This window comes from Canis aureus, unplaced genomic scaffold, assembly GCF_053574225.1.
Source record: "Canis aureus isolate CA01 unplaced genomic scaffold, VMU_Caureus_v.1.0 ptg000124l_RagTag, whole genome shotgun sequence".
Classification (NCBI taxonomy): Eukaryota; Metazoa; Chordata; class Mammalia; order Carnivora; family Canidae; genus Canis; species Canis aureus.
Genome location: NW_027554438.1, coordinates 639,843 through 662,450, shown reverse-complemented (window position 1 = coordinate 662,450; position 22,608 = coordinate 639,843). Strand labels below are relative to the sequence as shown.

Sequence of the window (22,608 nt, the reverse complement as noted above, 5' to 3'; positions counted from 1 at the left end):
ATGGATGGAGAGATGAGGAAATTGGGATTTCATCAAGATAAAAAGCTGCTGCACAGCAAAGGGAACAATCAACAAAATTAAAAGGCATCTTATGGCATGGGAGAAGGTATTTGCAAATGATACATCAGATTAAAGGGCTAGTATCCAAGATCGATAAAGAACTTATCAAACTCAATACCCAAAACACAAAAAATCCAGTTAAGAAATGGGCCAAAGGGGATCCCTGGGTGGCGCAGCGGTTTAGCGCCTGCCTTTGGCCCAGGGCGCGATCCTGGAGACCCAGGATCGAATCCCATGTCGGGCTCCCAGTGCATGGAGCCTGCTTCTCCCTCTGCCTATGTCTCTGCCCCTCTCTCTCTCTCTCTCTCTCTCTCTGTGACTATCATAAATAAATAAAAATTAAAAAAAAAAAAAAAGAAATGGGCCAAAGGCATGAACAGCCATTTCTCCACAGAAGACATACAAATGGCCAACAGATACATGAAAAAAATCTCAACATCACTAATCATCAAGGAAATAAAATCAAAACTGCACTGAGATTCCACCTCACACCTGTCAGATGGCTAAAATTAACAACTCAGGATACAATAGATGTTGGCAAGGATTCAGAGAAAGGGGAATCCTTATACACTGTTGGTGGAATGCAACCTCATGCAGCCATTTTGGCAAAGAGTATGGAGGTTCCTCAAAAGGTTAAAGATAGAACTACACTATGACCTAGCAATTGCACTACTAAATATTTACCCAAAGGATACAAAAATAATGTTTCAAAGGGGCACCTGCACCCCTACATTTATAACAGCAGTGTCCACAAGAGCAAACCATGGAAAGAGCCCAGATGTCCATCAACAGAGGAATGGATAAAGAAGAATGGATGAGCCCAGATGTCCATCAACAGATTAATGGATGCATGGAGCCTGCTTCTCCAAGGACTATTTCCTTCTGATATCTCGACAAATTGCAAAATACTTTGTAGAGCATTGGTCTCATATTTAACTATAACTACAATCTATTCTATCCTCTGTAAACACAATCTTTATGTGTATGCATGAACGTGCAGGGGTGTGTATGTGTATTTTTCCCCTATCTTCAGATGGTATTCTCAAATTAGATTATAAAATCACTTAAGAAATGTGTATTGTGATTAGCTTAGGAATAGTAAGTGCTTATATTAATTATATATTACTAAAATTTTTAGAAATAAAAAAAACCTTCTAATGAACTTAATGTTTTAAAAAGACCATTTCTTCAATAAGTGGTACTGGGAAAACTATAGAACTACATGCACAAGAATGAAACTGGATCACTTTTTAACATCATATACAAAAAATGAACTCAAAATGGATTAAAGATATGAAACCATGAAACCTGAAAATCCTAGAAGACAACATTGGTAGTAATTTCTCTGACATTGGCCATAGCAACACTCTATAGATATGTCTTCTAAGACATGGAATACAGAGGCAAAAATAATCTATTGAGACTACATCAAAATAAAACACTTTTGCACAGTGAAGGAAACCATCAACAAAAAAGGTGACCTACTGAATAGGAGAAGATAATTGCAAATGACCTAATAGAGGGCTAATATCCAAAATACACAAAGAACTTAAGCAACTCAACATCAGAAAAAAAAAAAACAAGCAGTCTGATTTTTAAAAAATGGGCAAAGGACATGAATAGACATTTTTTCCAAATAAGACATACAGATGGCCCATAAATATACAAGAAATGCTCAACATCACTCATCATCAAGGAAATGCAAATCAAAACCACAATGAGATGTCACCTCATACCTGTCAGTACAGCTAAAATAAGGCAAAAAACAACAAGTGTTAGTGAGGATGTAGACAAAAAGAACTCTTGTACACTATTGGCAAGAATGTAAATTGCTAACATCACTGTGGAAACCAGTATGGACATTCCTAAAAAAAAATAAAAATAAAAGTACCACATGATCCAATAATTTCACAAAGGTATTTACCCAAAGTATACAAAACATCAGTTCAGGACCCTGGGTGGCTCAGAAGTTAAGTGTCTGCCTTTAGCCCAGTTCTGTGTCTCTCATGAATAAATAAATAAAATCTTTAATTTTTTTTCATTTTTATTTATTTATGATAGTCACAGAGAGAGAGAGAGAGAGAGAGGCAGAGACACAGGCAGAGGGAGAAGCAGGTTCCATGCACCGGGAGCCCGATGTGGGATTTGATCCCGGGTCTCCAGGATCGCGCCCTGGTCCAAAGGCAGGCACCAAACCGCTGCACCACCCAGGGATCCCTTTTTTAAATTTTTTAAAAATTTTTATTTATTTATGATAGTCACAGAGAGAGAGAGAGAAAGAGAGAGAGAGAGACAGAGACACAGGCAGAGGGAGAAAATAAAATCTTTAAAAAACAAAACAAAACATCAGTTCAAAGAGATAGATGCACCCTTATATTTACTGCAGCATTATCTACAAGAGCCAAGATATGTAAGCAACCTATGTTCATCAATAGACAAAAGGATAAGGAAAATGTAGTGTATGTATACATTTAATATTTATAAATTATATATAATATAAATATATATAAATTATATGATATATATATAATATAAATATCATATAGCCATGGATCATATAAAGGATGTTATACTAAGTGAAATGAGTCAGACTAAGAAAAATACTACATGATTTCACTTACTTATGGAATCTAAAGAATGAAATAAACAAACAAAAAGTAGAACCAGATCTAAAAATACAGAAAAACCAATGGTTGTCAGAGGACTGGGAGGTGATGGGCTGGACAAAATGGGTAAAGGAAAGTGGGAAGTACAGGCTTCCAGTTATGGAATAAACAAGTCATGGGAATGAGAGATACAACATATGGAATATAGTCGGTAGTAATTTAATAGTGATGTTTGGGACACATGGTAGGTACATTTCTGGGGAACCTAATGTCATGTATAAAGAAGTTGAATCACTATGTTGTACACCTGAAAATAACATAACATTGTAGGTCAACTTAAAAAAATTTAAAAATTTAAAAATTCAATTAGCATAGTATAAACTTTTGTAAAAGAAACTAATTTAATATTTTTTAATAAAAAAACTGGGATGCCTGGGTGGCTCAGCTGTTGATCCCAGGGTCCTGGGATCGAGTCCCATATTGGGCTTCCCATGGGGAGCCTGCTTCTCACTCTGCCTATGTCTCTGCCTCTCTCTCTCTCTCTGTCTGTCTCTCATGAATAAATAAAAACCTTTAAAAATTAATAAAAAAACTGTATCTTCAGAGTTATCAGCATTACATATACTGTAAGCATACATTTATATTCTACTGGAACATATTTGTCTTAAATTGAAATAGGTATATTGATTCAATAAGTTAGCATTACATCTACTAGAGAAATTTAAATTTATATACTGTTTGCCTCTAATTTTTATGATTCAAACTAATTTTGTAGTTTCATTTTTATATATTTGGGTATGTTAATAAACATGTTCATTTTTGCAACTTAAAAAGCTACATATAAAAAATGATATGGGTATAAAAAGCATAAAATATATATTTATAAATCCTCTTAATCTGCAAAATACTAATGCATGACAGTTCAAAATTATCTACTTCATAGTTTTCTATATAAAATAAAAATTACTGTAATTTCAAATGATAATATCTATATAAGTAATACTCTAGTAGGAAAAAATAATGATATAAGCAACTTGATATGCAAGGTATGAAAGATATGACTTTGTTAAAAAACATAGTTTTATTCTAAAATAAAATGACTTACTGTTACAAAAATGCATAAGACCAAATGGTATATGAATACAAAATATTATAAAAGGATCCTTGAAACTATTTTCATAGTCAGGGCTCACTAATATTTGAAAGATTTATTATAGAAAAAATTAAAATTAGTATCAAATATTATACAGATGTAAAACTAAAATTTTGTTTCTCTTTTAAAATGACAATTTTCTCTTAGATTATTGGTCTTTTCTTAAGCAGAAATTGTGATAACAAGGTTTTCTTTGTCTTCTGGGTAATCTCCTATGGCAAACATTCTGTGTTTTATCAGAATATTTTTCTGTGCTTTTTTTTCTGTGCTTTTTGTTGACTTTATTGTTATATCTTGATTATAAAAGTCACTCAGTTTTCTTACCGTCATATTGAAAACTCACAGCTCAATTATGGATGCTTACAAGAAAGACATTTAGTTCTAAGTAATAAATAAAGATTGACAAAAAATGTTGCCAAATATATTGGGCAAATGCAATAAAATTAAATGTAGGAGTGATAATATTACTATCAGATTAGGTGAAATCTGTGCAAAAAAGCAGTAAGTAGAATATAGTATCATAAAATAAAGTGATAAGCATAATTTATTAATGGATAGAACATAAATAAATCTATATATTTAAGAAATAGAGTAGCAAGCACATATAGCAAAAACTCCCCAAAATACTAGAAGGAATGATTAAAAACAATTATAATGGAAGTCATCAATATACCTTTCTTAAAATGGAACTTGTAAGTTGACATAACTAGTGGTTTTTCCAGGTGTATGTGTGCCGTTTTGTTTGGTGCTCTGTACTGAATCGTGTCCTCCCAAAATGCATACGATGAAGTCCTATCCCCTAGCTGGATGGCATTTGGAGATGGGCCTTTGGGGGCAGTTGGTCATGAAGGTGGAGCCTACGTGAGGGGATTGGTGCCTTCATAAGAAGAGGCCCTAGAGAGATCTTTTTCTGATTCCACCATGAGAAAAGAATCCAGAATCCAATCTGCCAGCATCATGATGTAGGACTTCCCCAGCCTCCAGAATTCTTGAAATGTCAACTGTTTAATCCGCCTAGTCTATAGTATTTTATTAGAGTAGCCTGAGCTGAATGAGTCATTTTATATCGTTTTGCTGTATGAAAGTTCTCCTCCACTAATATTTTATGTTCAAATTCACTACTAATCAAGGGAATGCAAATGGGATTAATAATGAACTATAACAGCATGCTCACCAGAATGGAAACGTTAAAAAGAATGGTTAATATTTTTGCTGCCAGGGATGAAGACAAAAGGTAACTCCCATGTTGTGAGTTACCCTAATCTTAGAAATACCTTAAGATTTTTTGTTTTGCAAAGCAACCTGCAACATCTATTATCATTTAGCATTTGAACTGCATGCACATGTTGACCCATCACTTGCACTTCTTGGAATCTTTCTTAGAAATAAAAGCATAACAATCAGCTGCAGAATTGGTCGTCATGGAGAAAATAATGGAAACAATAAACATTCTTAAGAGGAAAGCTGATTAAATTGTGGTACATCCAGGTAATGCAGCATTTTGATGGTTTCTTTGTTTCTTCCATTAATACTAGTATTTGTTTTTATTTAGCAGTGCTATGTACCAAACCACTCTACTCCTATAGTACGATGGTCAGTAAAGATTTCTGTCATCTAGTGTGTGTGTGTGTGAAAGAGAGAGGGGGAGGGGAGAGAGAGAGAGAGGGAGAGAGAGAATCCAAATAAACATGTAGATTACTACTGCAGTAGATACTGAGAAATGCTGTGAAGGAAAAATAAAAATATGAAGGAAATAGAATATAATATCGTGGGTTGGTTCACAAATTAAGTATGATTTGAGTCAGGAAAGAATACACTCAGATGATGTCCAATTCTGAGGAATTGAGGCAATCCTCCATTTTTCTTCTAGTGATTTGTCTTATCTCTGAATGGATTTCATCTCTTACTCCTAGTTGGCCTCTGACCATTTCAAGTAGTAAAAATAATCCTATGTCCAGTTTTTCATTTACTTTCCAAAGATATTCAGCTACCTACAAGTTTCTTGTAAATAACCCACTATATCAAGAGTGCCTCATTTCTTGAAACAAGAAGCCGGAAAGGAAAATGGTATTTATGACTGTGTACAATTAACCAGGCACTGTGCTGAGTGTTCCAGGAGCTCTCCTTCTATCCACCTCCAAATATGGGAGAGATCACTAGTCTTAAGTTTAAAGGAGAAATTTGAGATCAAGAAATACAAATATTCAAGTCTGAGAATTGGTAGGGTAGGTGTAGACATTAATTTTTAAAGATCGATATGTAAGGGTCTGGAACAAACTTTTACGCGACCCCAGATGTGTTTGCTTTATGAATGCAGAGACAAACATACTCTGTTGTTTCTATTAAGTAAGGTTAGTCATTTTACCTATACTCAAGGTATCCAAAAAATTAGCATCTGGTATAAATGTAATCAATGATTCCAAAGACACACCTGAGACACACCTGAGAAACACTCCTACAGGGTAGGGGAATACTATAATCTCTTTCTGAAGTTCATGAGAAGAAACATATATACATCATCATCACATGTTCAAAGATAATTATCATGTCTATCAGTGGTAGCTGAATTAGTTTAGTTAAAAAGAACTATTAAATTAGTTAAGAACATATATCAGATTCATAAATACAAAAGGTTGGGATTTTAGAAAATCCCTGGATGAGAAGACAAAAAAAAGTGAGGTATTTGGAGACCATAGCGAATGGATAACCATGACCATCTATGAGGTGATTTTGTTAGAAAGTGCTATTGAGGGGACCCCTGGGTAGCACAGTGGTTGGGCGTCTGTCTGTGGCTCAGGGCGTGACCCCTGGGGTCCTGGAATTGAGTCCCGCATCGGGCTCCCTGCATGGAGCCTGCTTCTCCCTCTGCCTGTGTCTCTGCCTCTCTCTGTGTGTCTCTCAGGAATAAGTAAATAAAATATAATAAAAAAAGAAAGTGCTATTTGAGGATTGCAAAGTAGAGTGAATGGGTCATGTCACAATGAGCAAAGAAGGGGGCACACTTGGGACTTGGTCAACTAAAAGATGCTGCTTCTAATTATTGCCCCACCACCTCTTCTTATATTTCAGAGCAAATATTCAATCTTTGAAGCCTCCTCAGATTAAGCTCATATTTCAATATCTTTCTTTTACATGTATTAAATGTGTAATAACATTTTTATAAATGAAAAATATAGAATTAAAGTTCATACAATTTTCATAACAAGTGCTTTACTTCAATCACCATTTCCTACTTCTAAGGAATTAGAAAACACTGAGGAAATTATACAGATGATAAAAGATTCATATAATCTTCATATAGCTTATTTTCTTCTTTTAAAAATGAATTTGATTTGCACTCTGTTGTTGAAAGAACTCTTGTCTACTGGCTTTTTGGTAGAAAAGTAGAAATGCCTGCAGAGTCATCACGTAAAGGGTGGCCTGTGTGTGTGGAGGGGGGACTAATTGTGTCTGTAAAAATCTCAAGCACTCGAACAATCTTACCTTTATCTCTAGTGTTGTTTTATTCTTTACCACTGCTATCAAAACTGAAAAATATTCTTATTCTTTCACTTCAACTGGAAGTTAATGTCGTCTCTGAGGGGATATGTCTTTTTTTTTAACCAATCAGAGTTGTCACAAATGTTTTATTTCCTTGCAAAATACTATGAGTGTGCTTGGAAGTAATAGCAATGTTCTGATTTTTGTTCAGCACCTAGCAAAGAATAAATTTTGGAATATGTGTTTTGATCTAAGTGATTCATTGGAAATGAAGTTCCATGTCAAAGACAATGGCACATGTCATATTTACAAATCTTACTGCTTCTCTCAGGCCCCAGTAATGCTTTTGTCATCTTGTTTTGGCTTCCATTTTCATGAAGGTCCTTGAACCAGTCCCGCAATCTGTTTGCCAATTCCCTGAACTCCAGGTCACTGCATGCTGAAAACAAAGCAAAACAACACAAATCTTGAATGATAATTTAGCATAATGCCAATGCTAGTTCTCAAATTATTTCAATAATGAAAAGCAACAGTAATAAAAGAAAGAAAGAAATGTAGTACAATTGTGTTTAAGCTTTTTAAAAATGAAAATTAAATATATGTTTCAAATATAATGAGATGTAATATAATGATGACATTTTGTCCAATAAAGGGAGATTATTAGTGGAGGTCTACTTCTACTCCTCAGTGGGGTATGGCACTTGATGGAACGTTCTTATTGATAATATCACATAAATTCAGTCTTAATATTTGTACACTGAACAATTTTGTTATGGTAAGAAGGTAGATGATCTGGGGAAATAATGGGCTGAAAATCCAAAATGAATATTTACACATTTATTATAGGCCATAGCTATTATATGCTATGATTTTATAAATCTGCATTAGTATATTAAATCCAGGTTATATATAACCCTATATATTTTTGAGCATAGAAAAGCAAAAGCTATCTTATTTAACATCAGAAATGATTGTAAAATATTTAAGAAAACAATATAAATTTCTGTTTTAAGAATAAGGTGTTAGTGAACTTTGACATTTGGAACTTGAATTAATTCATTTAAAAATATTGTTACCTACCAATAATTATATTTCTAGAATAGTCTCTGCGATAGAGTAGTAGAATATTATAGATATGTATCTGTATGTATGTGTGTGAGAGATGAATGATAAAATATGGTGTGTCAAATTTAGTCATTTGTTGCCAAAATATTTTGAAAATATAAAAATATATATTGTTTAGAGGACATCATTACTGTGGGTGTAACTCTTCTGCAAGTAGCATATATGTGATTTCCTGAACTGACTGCAAACACTCTTTAATAGTACTCTTGTTCATTTTGAAAAAAAATAATAATAACTTACATGCTGACTTATAAATGTCACATCACATTTAGTATAAACTACATACATCATCACTGTATGTATTATACACAATAAACATGTATAACATAATTTAACAAATGGAATATTATATGATGCAATATAATTTAAGACCATTTACTAGTATTAAAGAGAATCGAATTCCAGATTAACAGGACCTTCCAAGTACCCAGTAGGATGGGTGAGCCAGACCAGTAATGCATTCTGATATTTTAGGACAGTAGAGGCAAAAAAAGAAGATCCCAGAAGTTGCCATGGGGGGGGAGAGTGACAAAGATTTCATAAACAAAGAATGAAGAATCAGAATGTCTGAATTTTTCATTAGCAACATTGGCAATCAGAAAGCTGAAAAACTGCTTCGGAAGTCTATATCCAGAAAAATCAGCTGAGAGAATTAGCTAAAGAGATGTGCTAACGTACATGACTTAAAAAAATAGCCACCCCCTTAACGTTTCTTTAGGAAGCTACTAGGAGATGTAACACACTAGACACAGAACTAAGAAAGAGGGTGGCCAAGACACATGAAATAAAAGATTTAGAGGAGTAGTGAAAGTAATGTCTCTAATTATGGTGAAGAGGAATCCCAGAATGCACGTTGCATGCCAAGCATAGAGGCGGATGGCAGGAGGTTTGAAAATCCTTGGTGAGGAGGTACAGAATTCATCACTATCCCTTCTTCATTCAGGGAAAACGGTGCCCTATAGTGAGATTCCCAGGAAGCATCACTTTTCCTGATAAGGACTACGATGGCTGAGACTGAATGGTAAGGCCACATGATGTGCAATCCTGGGTGAACGGTTACCCTCGAGCCCAGTATCTCTGTTTAAACAAACATCTAGGCAAGAGTCTTCTGATGTCATAAGCTTTTATGCTACAGAAAACAACACTTGCCTGAAAAAGAGGGATTCTTCTCCGTACACATGTACACATTACCTGTCTCTGGAAGGATATTTAGACATAAAGCGGGTAAGCCTGATTATCTCCAGTCCAACAAACTGGATGAATATAGGAAAATGGTATGAGAGAGTCTTATTTTTACCATTCATTTTTTTCCTTTTGAGTTATGTGCTACATGCCTGTATTAATATTCAAAAATAAATGAAAAATTTCTTTTAAAAATTAATTACCATGCATTATCCTTGACCTACCAATTCCTTTCCTTGGAATTATCATCCAGTATACTACATACATACTAACTGATTTAAATTGGACAATACTATTTATTCAGTACGTTTATAACAAGAAGTTACAGCTGTTAACGAAACTGTCCATGAGCTGTGGTCTGATGACATTGGTTAGATATATCCATCCAGTGAAGCTGTATAAGTCATAGAGTTTACAAGCTTACTAAGTGCTGATATAGACACCAACACACTATACAGCTTTTGGTGAAAAAAAAAAGATGAGAAGGTAAGAGTGTTTTGTAGGCTTGCATTTGTGTGAAAAGGAAGGAAAATGCATTTGTTTATATATGCCTAAAATATGTCTGGAAATACACATAAGAGATCAGAACATTGTCACCTCTGTAATGAGAATGCAGGAGGTATAAATTGCCCAGAGACATAAATGAGTACATTTATACTTTTAAGAGTTAAAGCATGTATTTTTAATCTAAGACTTAAAGCATATTAGTGCGGTAATTACTTTAAGCAAATGAGCATTTAAAAATGAATTTTAGTTCTTTATTTCCTTTACCCATCTTATGATTTGCCCCAAACCACACTCAACAAAAACCCAAAATTTATACAATAAAATATCTGTTGAAGAATGATGAAGTCTGTTGAACAGATTGGCATCTATTTTCTTGTCTTGCGGTTGTAAATACAGCATTCATTAGAGCATTAGAATGTTAGTACAGATGTTTTAAAAATTTGCCCAAAAGTGAAACATTATATATATCTATTGTGTGTCATACACACCTCAGTTTAAGTTTCAATATAAGGTCATGAATTTATTGTAATTAAATGTTTTAGGAATTAAGAATCCTTCAGTAATAATTATAATAATAATAATGGTAATAACAGCTAGCACTGCATACTTACTGTTAAATTATGTACATTACCATGCTTAATCATAGAAACTTTATGAGGATTGAGGAGGGGCAAGATGGCAGAAGAGTAGGGTCCCCACGTCACCTGTCCCCACCAAATTACCTAGATAAGCTTCAAATCATCCTGATAATCTACGAATGCGGCCTGAGCTTTAAAGAGAGAACAGCTGGAATGCTACAGTGAGAAGAGTTCACGCTTCTATCAAGGTAGGAAGACGGGAAAAACGAAATAAAGAAACAAAGGCCTCCAGGGGGGCGGGGCCCCACGAGGAGCCGGGCTGAGGCCCGGGCGAGTGTCCCCAGGACAGGAGAGCCCCGTCCCGGAGAAGCAGAAGCTGCACCAACCTTCCAGGGCGGAAAGGGCTCGCAGGGAGTTGGAGCAGGACCCCAGGAGGGCGGGGATGCCCTCAGGCTCCCTGGGACACTAACAGACACCTGCGCCCCGGGGAGAGTGCGCCGAGCTCCCCAAGGGCTGCAGCACGCGCACGGCTGGACCTGGGAGCAGCGCGGAGGTGGCTCAGGCGGCTCTGCGGAGAGGGGGCTGCGGGGCCAGGATCGCAATTCCAACAGCGCAGGCCCAGGAGCACAGGGCGCCGGGGACACAGCCCAGGATCCGGCCTCCCCCCAGGACAGGCAGAGGCCAGGAGAGCCCAGGACAGCAAGGACGCTCCTGCCCCGAGATAAGCAGATCAGCAGCCCCGCCCGGAGCATCCAGGCCCTGCAGACGCAGAGCTCCCTAGTTACTGCGGGAGCTGACTCCAGGGCTCCAGAGCTGGCCTCTGCCCACTGCACTTGTCCCTCCTGGGGCCTCACGGGGTAAACATCCCCACTGAGCCCTGCACCAGGCAGGTGACACAGCAGCTCCCCCAAGTGCTAATACCTGAAAATCAGCACAACAGGCCGCTCCCCCAGAAGACCAGCTAGATGGCCACGTTCCAGGGGAAGTCAAGGGACTTAAAGTATACAGAATCAGAAGATACTCCCCCGTGTTTTTTTTCTTTTTGATTTGTTTGCTGCCCCCCACCCTTTTTTCCCTTTATTTCTTTTTCTTTCTCTTTTTCTTCTCTTTTCTTTTCTTTTTTTTCCTTTTTTCTTTTTCTCTTTTCTTTCCTTCTTTCTCTCCTCTCTTTTTCTCCTTTTCCCAATACAACTTGTTTTTGGCCACTCTGCACTCAGAAAAATGACTAGAAGGAAAACCTCACCTCAAAAGAAAGAATCAGAAACAGTCCTCTCTCTCTCCCACAGAGTTACATGATTTGGATTATAATTCAATGTCAGAAAGCCAATTCAGAAGCACTATTATAAAGATACTGGTGAAAAAAAAAAAAAAAATAAAGATACTGGTGGCTCTAGAAAAAAGCATAAAGTACTCAAGAGACTTCAAGACTGCAGACTTTAGATCTAATCAGGCAGAAATTAAAAATCAATTGAATGAGATGCAATCCAAACTAGAAGTCCTAACGACGAGGGTGAATGAGGGGGAAGAACGAGTGAGTGACATAGAAGACAATTTGATGGCAAAGAGGGAAACTGAGGAAAAAAGAGAAATAAAAGACCATGAGGATAGATTAAGGGAAATAAATGACAGCCTGAGGAAGAAAAACCTACGTTTAATTGGGGTTCCTGAGGGCGCCGAAAGGGACAGAGGTCCAGGATATGTATTTGAACAAATCATAGCTGAAAACTTTCCTAATCTGGGAAGGGAAACAGGAATTCAGATCAAAGAGATAGACAGATCCCCCCCCCCAAATTCAATAAAAACCATTCAACACCTCGACATTTAATAGTTAAGCTTGCAAATTCCAAAGATAAAGAGAAGATCCTTAAAACAGCAAGAGACAAGAAATCTCTGACTTTTCAATACATTATATAACTGCCATACTAATTTTAGTAGCCATCCCTTTGGTATTTAATTTTTAATTTTCATATTTATTTTTTAATATTTTAGTTATTTATTCATAAGAGACACAGAGAGAAAGGCAGAGACACAGGCAGAGGGAGAAGCAGGCTCCATGCAGGGAGCCCGATGTGGGACTCGATCCCAGGATCCCAGGGTCACACCTTGAGCCAAAGGTAGATGCCCAACTGCTGAACCACGTAGGTGTCCCTAATTTTTTTTAAGATTTTATTTATTTATTCATCAGGGACAGAGAGAGAGAGAGAGAGACAGAGACAGAGACACAGGCAGAGGGAGAAGCAGGCTCCATGCAGGGAGCCTGATGTGGGACTCGATCCTGGGACTGCAGGATCAGGCCCTGGGCTAAGGCAGGTGCTAAACCGCTGAGCCACCCAGGGATCCCCTAATTTTTAATTTTTATATTTTATTTTACTGAAGTATAGTTGACACATTAATTTTAGGTGTACAACACAGTGACTGGAAACCACTTTCAAACATTTTTCTTATTTATTTATGATAGTCACAGAGAGAGAGAGAGACAGAGGCAGAGACACAGGCAGAGGGAGAAGCAGGCTCCATGCCCCGGGAGCCCTATGTGGGATTCGATCCTGGGTCTTCAGGATCACGCCCCGGGCCAAAGGCAGGCGCCAAACCGCTGCGCCACCCAGGGATCCCGGAAACCACTTTCTAAGGACTTGCTTTAGATATAGGAATATTATTATTATTATTATTATTATTATTATTATTATTATTGGAACATTAAAAAATTATCTATTCACTTAATTTTTTAAAATGGTGGTAAAAAATGCATGAGATAAAGTTAACCATCTCAACTATTTAAAGTGTATGGGTAAGTGGTTTTAAGTACATTGACATCGTGACACAGAACTTCAAAATTTTTCATCTTGTGAAGCTAAAACTCGGTACCCATCAAACAACTCCCCATCCCCACCTTCCCTCAGCTCCTGGAACCACTATGCTATTTTCTGCCTCTATGAATTTGACTATGCTAGGTGTCTCCTGGGAGGGGAGTGATGCAGTGCTTGTGTTTTTGTGATAACATAATATCTTCAAGGTTCATCCATTATAGAGGGTGTCATCATCCCCCTTTTAAAGGATTAGTAACATTTGATTATTTGTAAAAACCATGTTTTGTTTATTCATTCACCTGTAAATAGATGGGAGTTGCTTCCACCTTTTGGCTGTTGTAAATAAAGATGCTATGAACACAGGCATACAAATGTCTCTTTGAGACTCTGCTTTCAATTCTTTTGGATATATATCATCCAGAAGTGAAACTGCTGGCTCATACAGTAATTCCACTTTTAATTTTTGAAGAACTGCCATACTGTTTTCTACAGCAGCTGCGCCACTTCACATGCTCACTATTTCCAATTTTCTCACTTCCTCATCAACACTGGTTACTTTCTGTTTTACCAACAGTAGTCACACTAATGCGTGTGAAGTGGTACCTCATTGTGGTTATTTGCTGATTTAATATCAAAAAACAAATTTGAATGAAATGAAGGTTCTATATAGCAATGTTGCAAGATAGATGGGGTCTGGATGTTGAAGGATCTTGAATATGAAGCTAAATAATTTGGAATTTATTTTAGAGAAATAGAAGTTAGCAGAGATTGTAAAGAAAAGAGGTTTTCAATGCAGAGAAGCATTATGTGAAATTGAATAAACTAAATAAAGCATTCAAAATGTAGTTAAAATGGTCATTAAACTTTATGCTGGATTTTAAAATGTTATTCTGCATGTTGGCAAATTGAACACCAATAAAAAATAAATTTATTATTAAAAAAATAAAAAAATAAAATGTAACTATAAAGAAATTTATTATCTTTTTCTAAAATCTGAATTAATGGAACTTTCTTTGGAGTAGATGTGGGGAGGTTTGTGGTGTAATCTCAATCTCTGCACTATTCACTTTTATTTTTTTTTCTTTTACAAAATAAAGAATCCAAATGATCATTTAGATTCTCAAAAGCAAAAGCCTCAAATCTCATCTTCCACTGATGATGTCATCAAGTTGAATATTAAAATAAGTTGCTAATATTTCTAAAAACTCAATTACATATTTTAATTTATTCAATTCACAAAACAGTGATTAAAGAGGTGCTAAAATAAAATGGCAATATGTGAAATTCAAAGTCAAATTTAACATAATTGAAAAATTACTGTAAAAATGAGTATAAGACCATTTCTTAAATTGTTCACATCAATTTAATAACATATAGGTAAAATTTGAATGTTAAGCAATATGAAATGTCTCCTCTGTGCTGGGCTCCTCTTATTTGATAAACTACTCTCTTACTGGACTATATATATATATATATATATAATATCTATTTATTTATTCAAGAGAGACACAGAGAGAGGCAGAGACACAGGCAGAGTGAGACGCAGGCTCCCTGTGGGGAGCCCAATGTGGGACTTGACCCTGGGACCCCAGGATCACTCCCTGAGCTGAAGGCAGATGCTCAACTGCTGAGCCACCCAGACGTCCCAGGACTATATATTTTTGAAGCTTAAATAACCCTTCAAAGCCACTCAATAGTATTAATTTGTGATAGAACAAGACACTAAAAATCTTCCTCAAATGTTCACTCATATGGTTTCAAAGTACATTATAGGATGAGGAATGCAAGTAAACAGAAATTATGCAGACTTCTGAAAGTCATCCACAGAGAGAATTCATGGCAACATTAGTCAAACATAAAGCACAATATTTCAAAAAATGTAAAGCCATCTTTTAAAACAATGTTATATTGAGCCATATGAAATTGCTAATATTCTTTTTTTTTTATGGTAGTCACACAGAGAGAGAGAGAGAGAGGCAGAGACACAGGCAGAGGGAGAAGCAGGCTCCACGCACCGGGAGCCTGATGTGGGATTCGATCCCGGGTCTCCAGGATCGCGCCCTGGGCCAAAGGCAGGCGCTAAACCGCTGCGCCACCCAGGGATCCCAAATTGCTAATATTCTATGATTTTGACCTACCCAAAGACAATTTCATATAGCTCAATTTAATATATGGTATTTACTGGCATGGCAACTGTTATGGACATATTGAACTTATACATAAATAAACCTTCCTTCCTGAAAGAAAAATATAATTGCCTTGGGGCACCTGACTGGCTCAGGCCATGGAGCCTGTGACTCTCGATCTTGGGGTCATGAGTTCAAGCCATACATGTTGAGTGTTAAATAACTAAATTGAATTGCCTATATAGACTTAAAAATTAGAAATGTCCTATATTAGCAATGCATAGGATGTTAGAACTCTCAGTGTATTTGAGTCTATGTTTTGTGCCAATTCTTCGGGTCAGAAAAGGTTTCTGATACTCATTATATTTCCCACCAGCACATTAACATGGTAAGCTGTACATCATATGCTCTGAATAAATACATGATCTGATTTGGAATACAAACATAATCTATTTTCAAGTGTCTAAATCCTGACTTAGCTAACAGATTATGTTTGGTATATTTTGCTCAGCTCTGTTCACTGAGCCGAATAATTAAGGAATACCTAATAGTTTCAACAAATCAGATTCTTGACTCTATTAGGAAAAGTTACAGGAGATGTATGGTTTTGCCGTCAGCTATGATTTATTTCAAGATTTCTGTCACTGATATTTGTAGACTGTACATCCTATTTAGAATATTACATGCTACTTTGTTCTTATAACTTAAGAATTTAGCTCCTAAAAAGTTATACTATCCAATTATGTTGTTGAATCCATTATTTAAATGGGAAGGGGAGAAGTGATGGTAGAGGTCTAGAGTGTCAAATATGGCAAACTCATTTTCTAATTGCAATTACAGTGATAAGAAAGATACTTATCTTTCTGAGTTAGTTGCTAGTTTCCTTGCAGACTGACAAAAATACACAGTTGATTACCGAGCAGCATCTAAAGAATGAACAAGTTTGCTAGTGATCACCAAGAGGAGGGACAGTCTGTTCTTCTATCACCAGCTGGACCCATCAGTCACACAAATGTTCATGAACTTTGCCTTTGCTTAAGAAATGCAAACTATTTTTTGAAGTTAATATACCCATATGCGAAATCAGAATAAATTATAGCTGGCAACAACCACTAATATATGAAAGGATAAAACAAAAGCTCAATGGCCAGGTATAAAGCAACTACATCCTTGCCCTGAGAAACAGATCTTCACTGATAACACAGGGTTAGAGGTAACTCCTGATTGCTGTGAAATTTATACCAGCATTTCTGCATGTAGTGCAAACTGTGTTTCTTAATAAACCAGTCCAGTTATTCTTTATTTACATTATAAAAATTCATGCTGTAAGAGAAACACCTTTCATCAGTGCTTTGCATATGTTTTTACAAAACAGAAATGTTTACTCTCTTATGTTATTACTGCTTCATCCTTTAGCACATCTTGATATATGTCTACTATGTGCCAGGAATATCTTGCATCAGAATCCCCTGGCAGGCTTATTATAACACAAATTGTTGTATCCCCACTTCCAGAGTTTGTGATATGATAGATAAGGAGAAGGGCATGAAAATTTGTACTTTGGATCCTAACAAGTTTCTAACAATTTCCCAGGTGATACTGATCCTGCTGGTCTAGAAAACCACTCTCCTGTGGGTAGGAGTTACAGGACAAGGAGGACATAGCTTCGTTCCTCATCAAATCTACATTCTAGTAGAAAAGACTTGAACATATTAGTAGAAATAGGAACCTCCCCATTATTATCTTAAGGAAAATTACCTGAATTGCATTCACATACATACTATAACACCATTTCCCCTGGGCAGCTTGATTTTCCAATTCTCCATGTTTTCATGGCTAGATTCCTATGCCTGCTGTACTAACCAAACACAAGGCACTAAATCACCTGGATGCCACATCTGGGCAGGTTTCAAGGGTAAGATAAATCAATCAGATGCACCGATTTCTTGTTCGGACCCTAAAATGGCTAGATTATATTACACAGAAGCCTGTCTTTTAAAGTTTTAAGAATTTAATTTCTCTCCTCTGGTTTCTCAGCTTACTCATGCTGGTGGCAGGTCCTCCACTCAGGGGTCAGCAGGAACTGCATTGAATTCCCTGGGAAACATGCCTCTGTATCGCTGTCTTCAGGCTCAGGCTCCACCTCTGCACTGAGTTCACACAGGTGGGGACAGAAGTCTATACCAAATAGGTGGTGCAGCTGGGGAGAAGAGGGATGCCTTCAGCTACAGATGGTTAGAGCATCTATAGGAGCCATCTAGAAATTCCTGTTGCTCCAGCTTCAATATTTCATGTGTCTGGGGTGAAACTAGGCCTTCCGTTCACTCATTACTGAGGTCCAGAATGTCTCAGACCCAAACTTGTCCAAGAAATAACCATAGACAGGAATCTCAGAGTCATCTTTTCTGCAGCTGAGATGAAACTTGGGAGAAAACTGAAAAGTTGAATTTGAATATCCTATCATAGGTCATTTGATAGACTAAGAAAAAATTAATTTTCTGGAGAAGTGTCATGACTAAAATTACATTCATTCCTTTTATGGTTAGTAGCTCCACACATAAAATCTTTTGAGTGATGTACTCACAGGCAGAGGAGGAAGCATATTGTGGGAGCCATCCGCCAGGTGTCTCAACCGCAGTCCCCTGGGGATCTGTAGTCAGTGGCTAGGCTTTGGCCCATTTTACCAGGTAGAGCGATGTGTATCATCCCATTCTGTTACAACTACATTCTCCTTTTCTATGTACGTTGGAAATGACATCACAGTATATCTCCTCAACCCACAGTCCATAAATAGAACTAACCCAGGAGTAAAAATACTGTTAGCCAGCAGATTTGGATCCTGGCCTTAGCAATGCTGATTTCATAACATAATTATGGAGCATATAGAAAATAAATGTTTATGGATATTCCTGTAGCACCTAGCAGAGGCCTGTGTGTGCAAAACAAGCAGACAGGTACCTTTTCATTGAATGTGACTTCTTTCATTATACCCACCAGCCACTGTGGATCCAATTTAATGCCAAATACAAGGTAGTTAACATCTGGAAGGCTAAGTCTGAAAGGGTTAAGTGTCAACATTCCACTCAGAGCTTGGGAGGCTCTCTATTTCACCAAACTCTTTGTGAAATCTTATTGCTATGAATTTGGTCAGGTTCCTTGCTCTGTCTATGCTCTTCATGCTTCTAGGTCAATACATTAACTTTGGTCTATGTCAGATGCCAACTCCTCTATTTAGCCCACTCTAATTTCTTCAGAACTGCTGCAGAACTTTATCTGCATATTTTTATGATTTTTATTAGTCTTTACTTCTTATACTACTTATGTACTGATTGTATAGCCTGTGGATTCTTGGAGAAGAAAAAGATCTACATCTTTCTCAATCAAAACTGTATCTGGCAACACAACCTAACATTCAAAGAAAGATTTTTCTGCCGATTATAAAATAAAGGCAGACTTAAACTGTCTGAGAATATTAATTTGAGTATAATTTATGTGAAATAAATGGCCAGCTACTTACATGGAAAATAGAATAATTTAGAGATTTCATAAGAAGACAAAGGACTACCAAGAGGTGTACTGCACAAGCAAAAAATTAATAATTTATTTAAAATAAATATGAAATATATAAGTCCATTATCTATCTCCTCTCTGCTCTCTGGTGCCCTTTTTAGAATTATGGACATTAATATATATATATATATATTTATACATGTATATGTATATTTATATACGTATATATGTATACTCACTATATGTGATAACATTATACATATTCATATACATATAGAGGGCCTGGGTTGGTATTCAGATATGAAGAATAACGACCAATATTGTCTCTAACAACGATTTATATCTTAACCACATCTACTCTGTGGGAGCCATTAGTTTCCATTACATCCACTTGAGTTTAAAATTGCACAAATGTATTTACCTTTCTTTAGTCAATAATTGCAAAGAAAACAGACTGGTCAGGGAAAGACCATGTGGTATCTGACAAACAATAAAACAACATAGGATAACCAATGACTACTTCTAGTCCTGTGACATCTTAATATCTTTAACCACCACACACATATGCTAGTCATAGGAGCTATTTTGTCGCAATTCATACCTCTTAGAACCAACTAGAATATAATTGTTGCTATGAGTTGGACAAGTTAACCATTGTGCCACGGTAATACAACAAAACTATTATTTTTCTTCCCGAAGAAAGATCAGAAGGGGAATGTTTTAAGTGTAATTAGTCCTCCGGAGTTTCCTGGTACTAACTAGGATACACCTTCAGAAACGGCACCAAATTTGAAAAAGTCACTCTCCAAAGACACTTGGTCCAGTAGAAACCTACACAGCCGACAATAGCAGAAGTGCCTATTTTTTAGAGTACTTAGCAAGAAAGAGCATTATATGTGCATCAGTGTCCAGAACAAAGTCCCCGTTCCTATCAAGAAGAGCAGGTGTGATCTATGTAGACTAAATACGGTGGCTAGGATTCACCTTATAAAAAATACCAATGGAACGTAAGAGATTCTAATAAAACTGCAGTCTATTCAGGTAGGTATCACTGTGTGGCAGAAATTTGTGTCCTCATAAATCAGGTATATTACCTTAAGAAGTGGAAAGGCAAATTAAGCCTCCTGTTGGCAGTGACCCCAATCTCCAGTGCCCTCCAGGGAAGGTTATGCCTTGAATACCATACACAGGGCTAGGGTGGTGTTGTTCACATTAGGAGATTTTCTCTGTTCACTGTCCTAATGCCAATCACTTCTTCCCTATGGTGGAGATATTTCAAGCAGCATCCGCCAGGCAACATTTCTATGGCTGGAAAAGTTCGACAGGAAACTTCACACTACCACTAGAGAAAAACACGGACCAAGCTGACAGCATGAAAACAGAAAGGAGAGAAAGAGAAGGAGGGAGAGAGGGAGAAAGGGAGGGAGGGACAGAGAGAGGCTACTTGGGGCTGCTATTTGGGGAGCAACTATAGAAATGATTCCTGGCAGTGAGAAGAGCAGACCTCACATAGTCAACAAGTGCTATGAAGCACTTACTATTGAAGTCCAAGTGCTGCAAACAGAAAAACTGCTGCCTCCCAAACTGTGTAAAGTTTGTCAAAGAAGAGCACAAGCCATCTGTGAAGAACCTGGTACATGTTTAAGAAGCTCACTCAATAATACAGAATCAAGAAGATGGGATAAGGGGCAGCTCAGAGACGCTCCTCTCCACATCGGACAAGAGGTTCCAGAAGTAGCAGTGGGGAGCAGCTGAGGCTTCCAAAGACCTCTCCCATCCCTCGTCCTCACATGCATACGGTCTGCATAAATCTGGAAGATACAGATCCATGTTAACTTAACTGCATTCCCAGTGTGTGACTTCTGGTAGACTGTGAGTTTGGTGATTCTCTGTCATTTCTAGGGATATAAGTCTGGAATAAAATGATGATTTTGGATATAATTACAGATACACATTTTAATGGTAAGGGTCTCCAATGGCACCTATGGTTTTCAGCTCCCTGGGGAAGGAGTTGGAGCACTCAGATCTCCTCACCCTGGGAATGAAATGACCATGAAGATCATCCCAGGGTCATGGCTGATTCAAAATACACTAGGAAACGGCCTACACAGAGCTCTCTTGAGGAATGCATTAGGCAAGGAATTGGGTTGCTTTGAATTAGTCCCACAGAAAGAATTACTGAGACTTGGATAATAAAACTAAATGCGGGGACAAGACCCAGTCCTGAGGGTCATTCCATCAAGGAGGAAAGGAACAGTCTTTCTGACGCTGGATCCTATGGCAGCTACAGCCAGTCTCACCCTCTCTCAACTCTGCTCCCCACACCCTTCTCCGCGTCCTCTACTAATAACACGAAACACATTTTTCTCCTGGATCCACTTCAGGAAAAGCCAATCCTACTCTATAGAAAGCCCCTTTAAAAGGCGAAGTCACCACTTTTAAAATGGCAAAATCCTCCTTCAGTAGAGGTCTAAAAATCAGGCCAAAATCGCCACAAGCAGTTAAGTTTGCTTAAGATTAAATAGGGTTGAATAAACGATCTCTGCAGAGTGGGGTCCCCATTGTCTTTTCTCTGCGAGTCCTGTGGCTTCTAACACTTGGTACCTTCCAGTAGCACTGACCTTGAACCACACTTTTCATCTGCACTGGGGTTTCCCAGAGGCTGTTGTAAATATCCTTCCATGGGATAGAAATCCACTCTCCTTGTGCAGACTTTCCTGATTGAACATTTTCCTTGCTGTATGCATTAGGAAAAACATTTTGTGCATGCACGCACAAAGGTGGGGGTTTGGGCGGTGGCTACCCACCTCCGTGACACTTATTGGTGTGGGATCTTCCTTGGCATCCTGCCTTTAGCTTCTACAGAGTATAAGGAGTTGCTTTTACATCTGTGGATTCACTACCTCCATGTCACTAATCCCCAGATGATGTTGCATCCCCGTTTACCCCCCTAGGTAGACACTTCAGTTGCATGCCCTAGCTAGCCTGAGTGATGGCATTTGTACCCCACACTGGGCTTAATCAAAGTAGGTTTTCTCTTTCCTTCTGTGAAGTCAGCAGTGTTGTTCTAGCACAGCGACTTAAACTGCATGCGTGTATACCTTCAGGAGTTCAGGCGCAAGTGGGTTGGAATTGGATCGCGCTCCCTCAAAAGCCAGAAATAGAAGCTTAGAGAATGAGCACAATGATTAAATTTAGAACTTGCAAGAAGGAGGTAGATTTCCTACTCCGTGCACGCAGCACGTCTTTTGTGGTGTGCATTTGAAGGTAAGAAAGGTAAGACTCAGAAAGGCAAAAAAAGGGATCCCTGGGTGGCACAGTGGTTTGGCGCCTGCCTTTGGCCCAGGGTGTGATCCTGGAGACCCGGGATCGAATCCCATGTTGGGCTCCCGGTGAATGGAGCCTACTTCTCCCTCTGCCTGTGTCTCTTCCTCTCTCTCTCTCTCTCTCTCTATCATAAATAAATTAAAAAAA

The 22,608-nt window shown here is 37.6% G+C and overlaps 2 long non-coding RNA genes across 6 annotated transcripts in view; one reads left to right on the top strand and one right to left on the bottom strand.

The window, feature by feature from the left end:
- The first annotated feature begins 5,243 nt into the window (after positions 1 to 5,243).
- The window catches only part of LOC144309605 (uncharacterized), a 74,498-nt gene continuing 57,133 nt past the window's right edge, over positions 5,244 to 22,608 (top strand). For 3 of the 4 annotated variants that reach the window (XR_013375555.1, XR_013375556.1, XR_013375553.1), the window contains exons 1-3: positions 5,244 to 5,307; positions 9,368 to 9,445; positions 10,840 to 10,939. This is a non-coding gene — a long non-coding RNA (uncharacterized LOC144309605). The remainder of the gene's footprint in view (positions 5,308 to 9,367; positions 9,446 to 10,839; positions 10,940 to 22,608) is intronic. The other variant, XR_013375554.1, reaches the window with a different exon arrangement.
- LOC144309606 (uncharacterized) overlaps positions 6,916 to 22,608 on the bottom strand; it is an 81,132-nt gene continuing 65,439 nt past the window's right edge. For both annotated transcript variants that reach the window (XR_013375558.1, XR_013375557.1), the window contains exon 4: positions 6,916 to 7,738. This is a non-coding gene — a long non-coding RNA (uncharacterized LOC144309606). The remainder of the gene's footprint in view (positions 7,739 to 22,608) is intronic.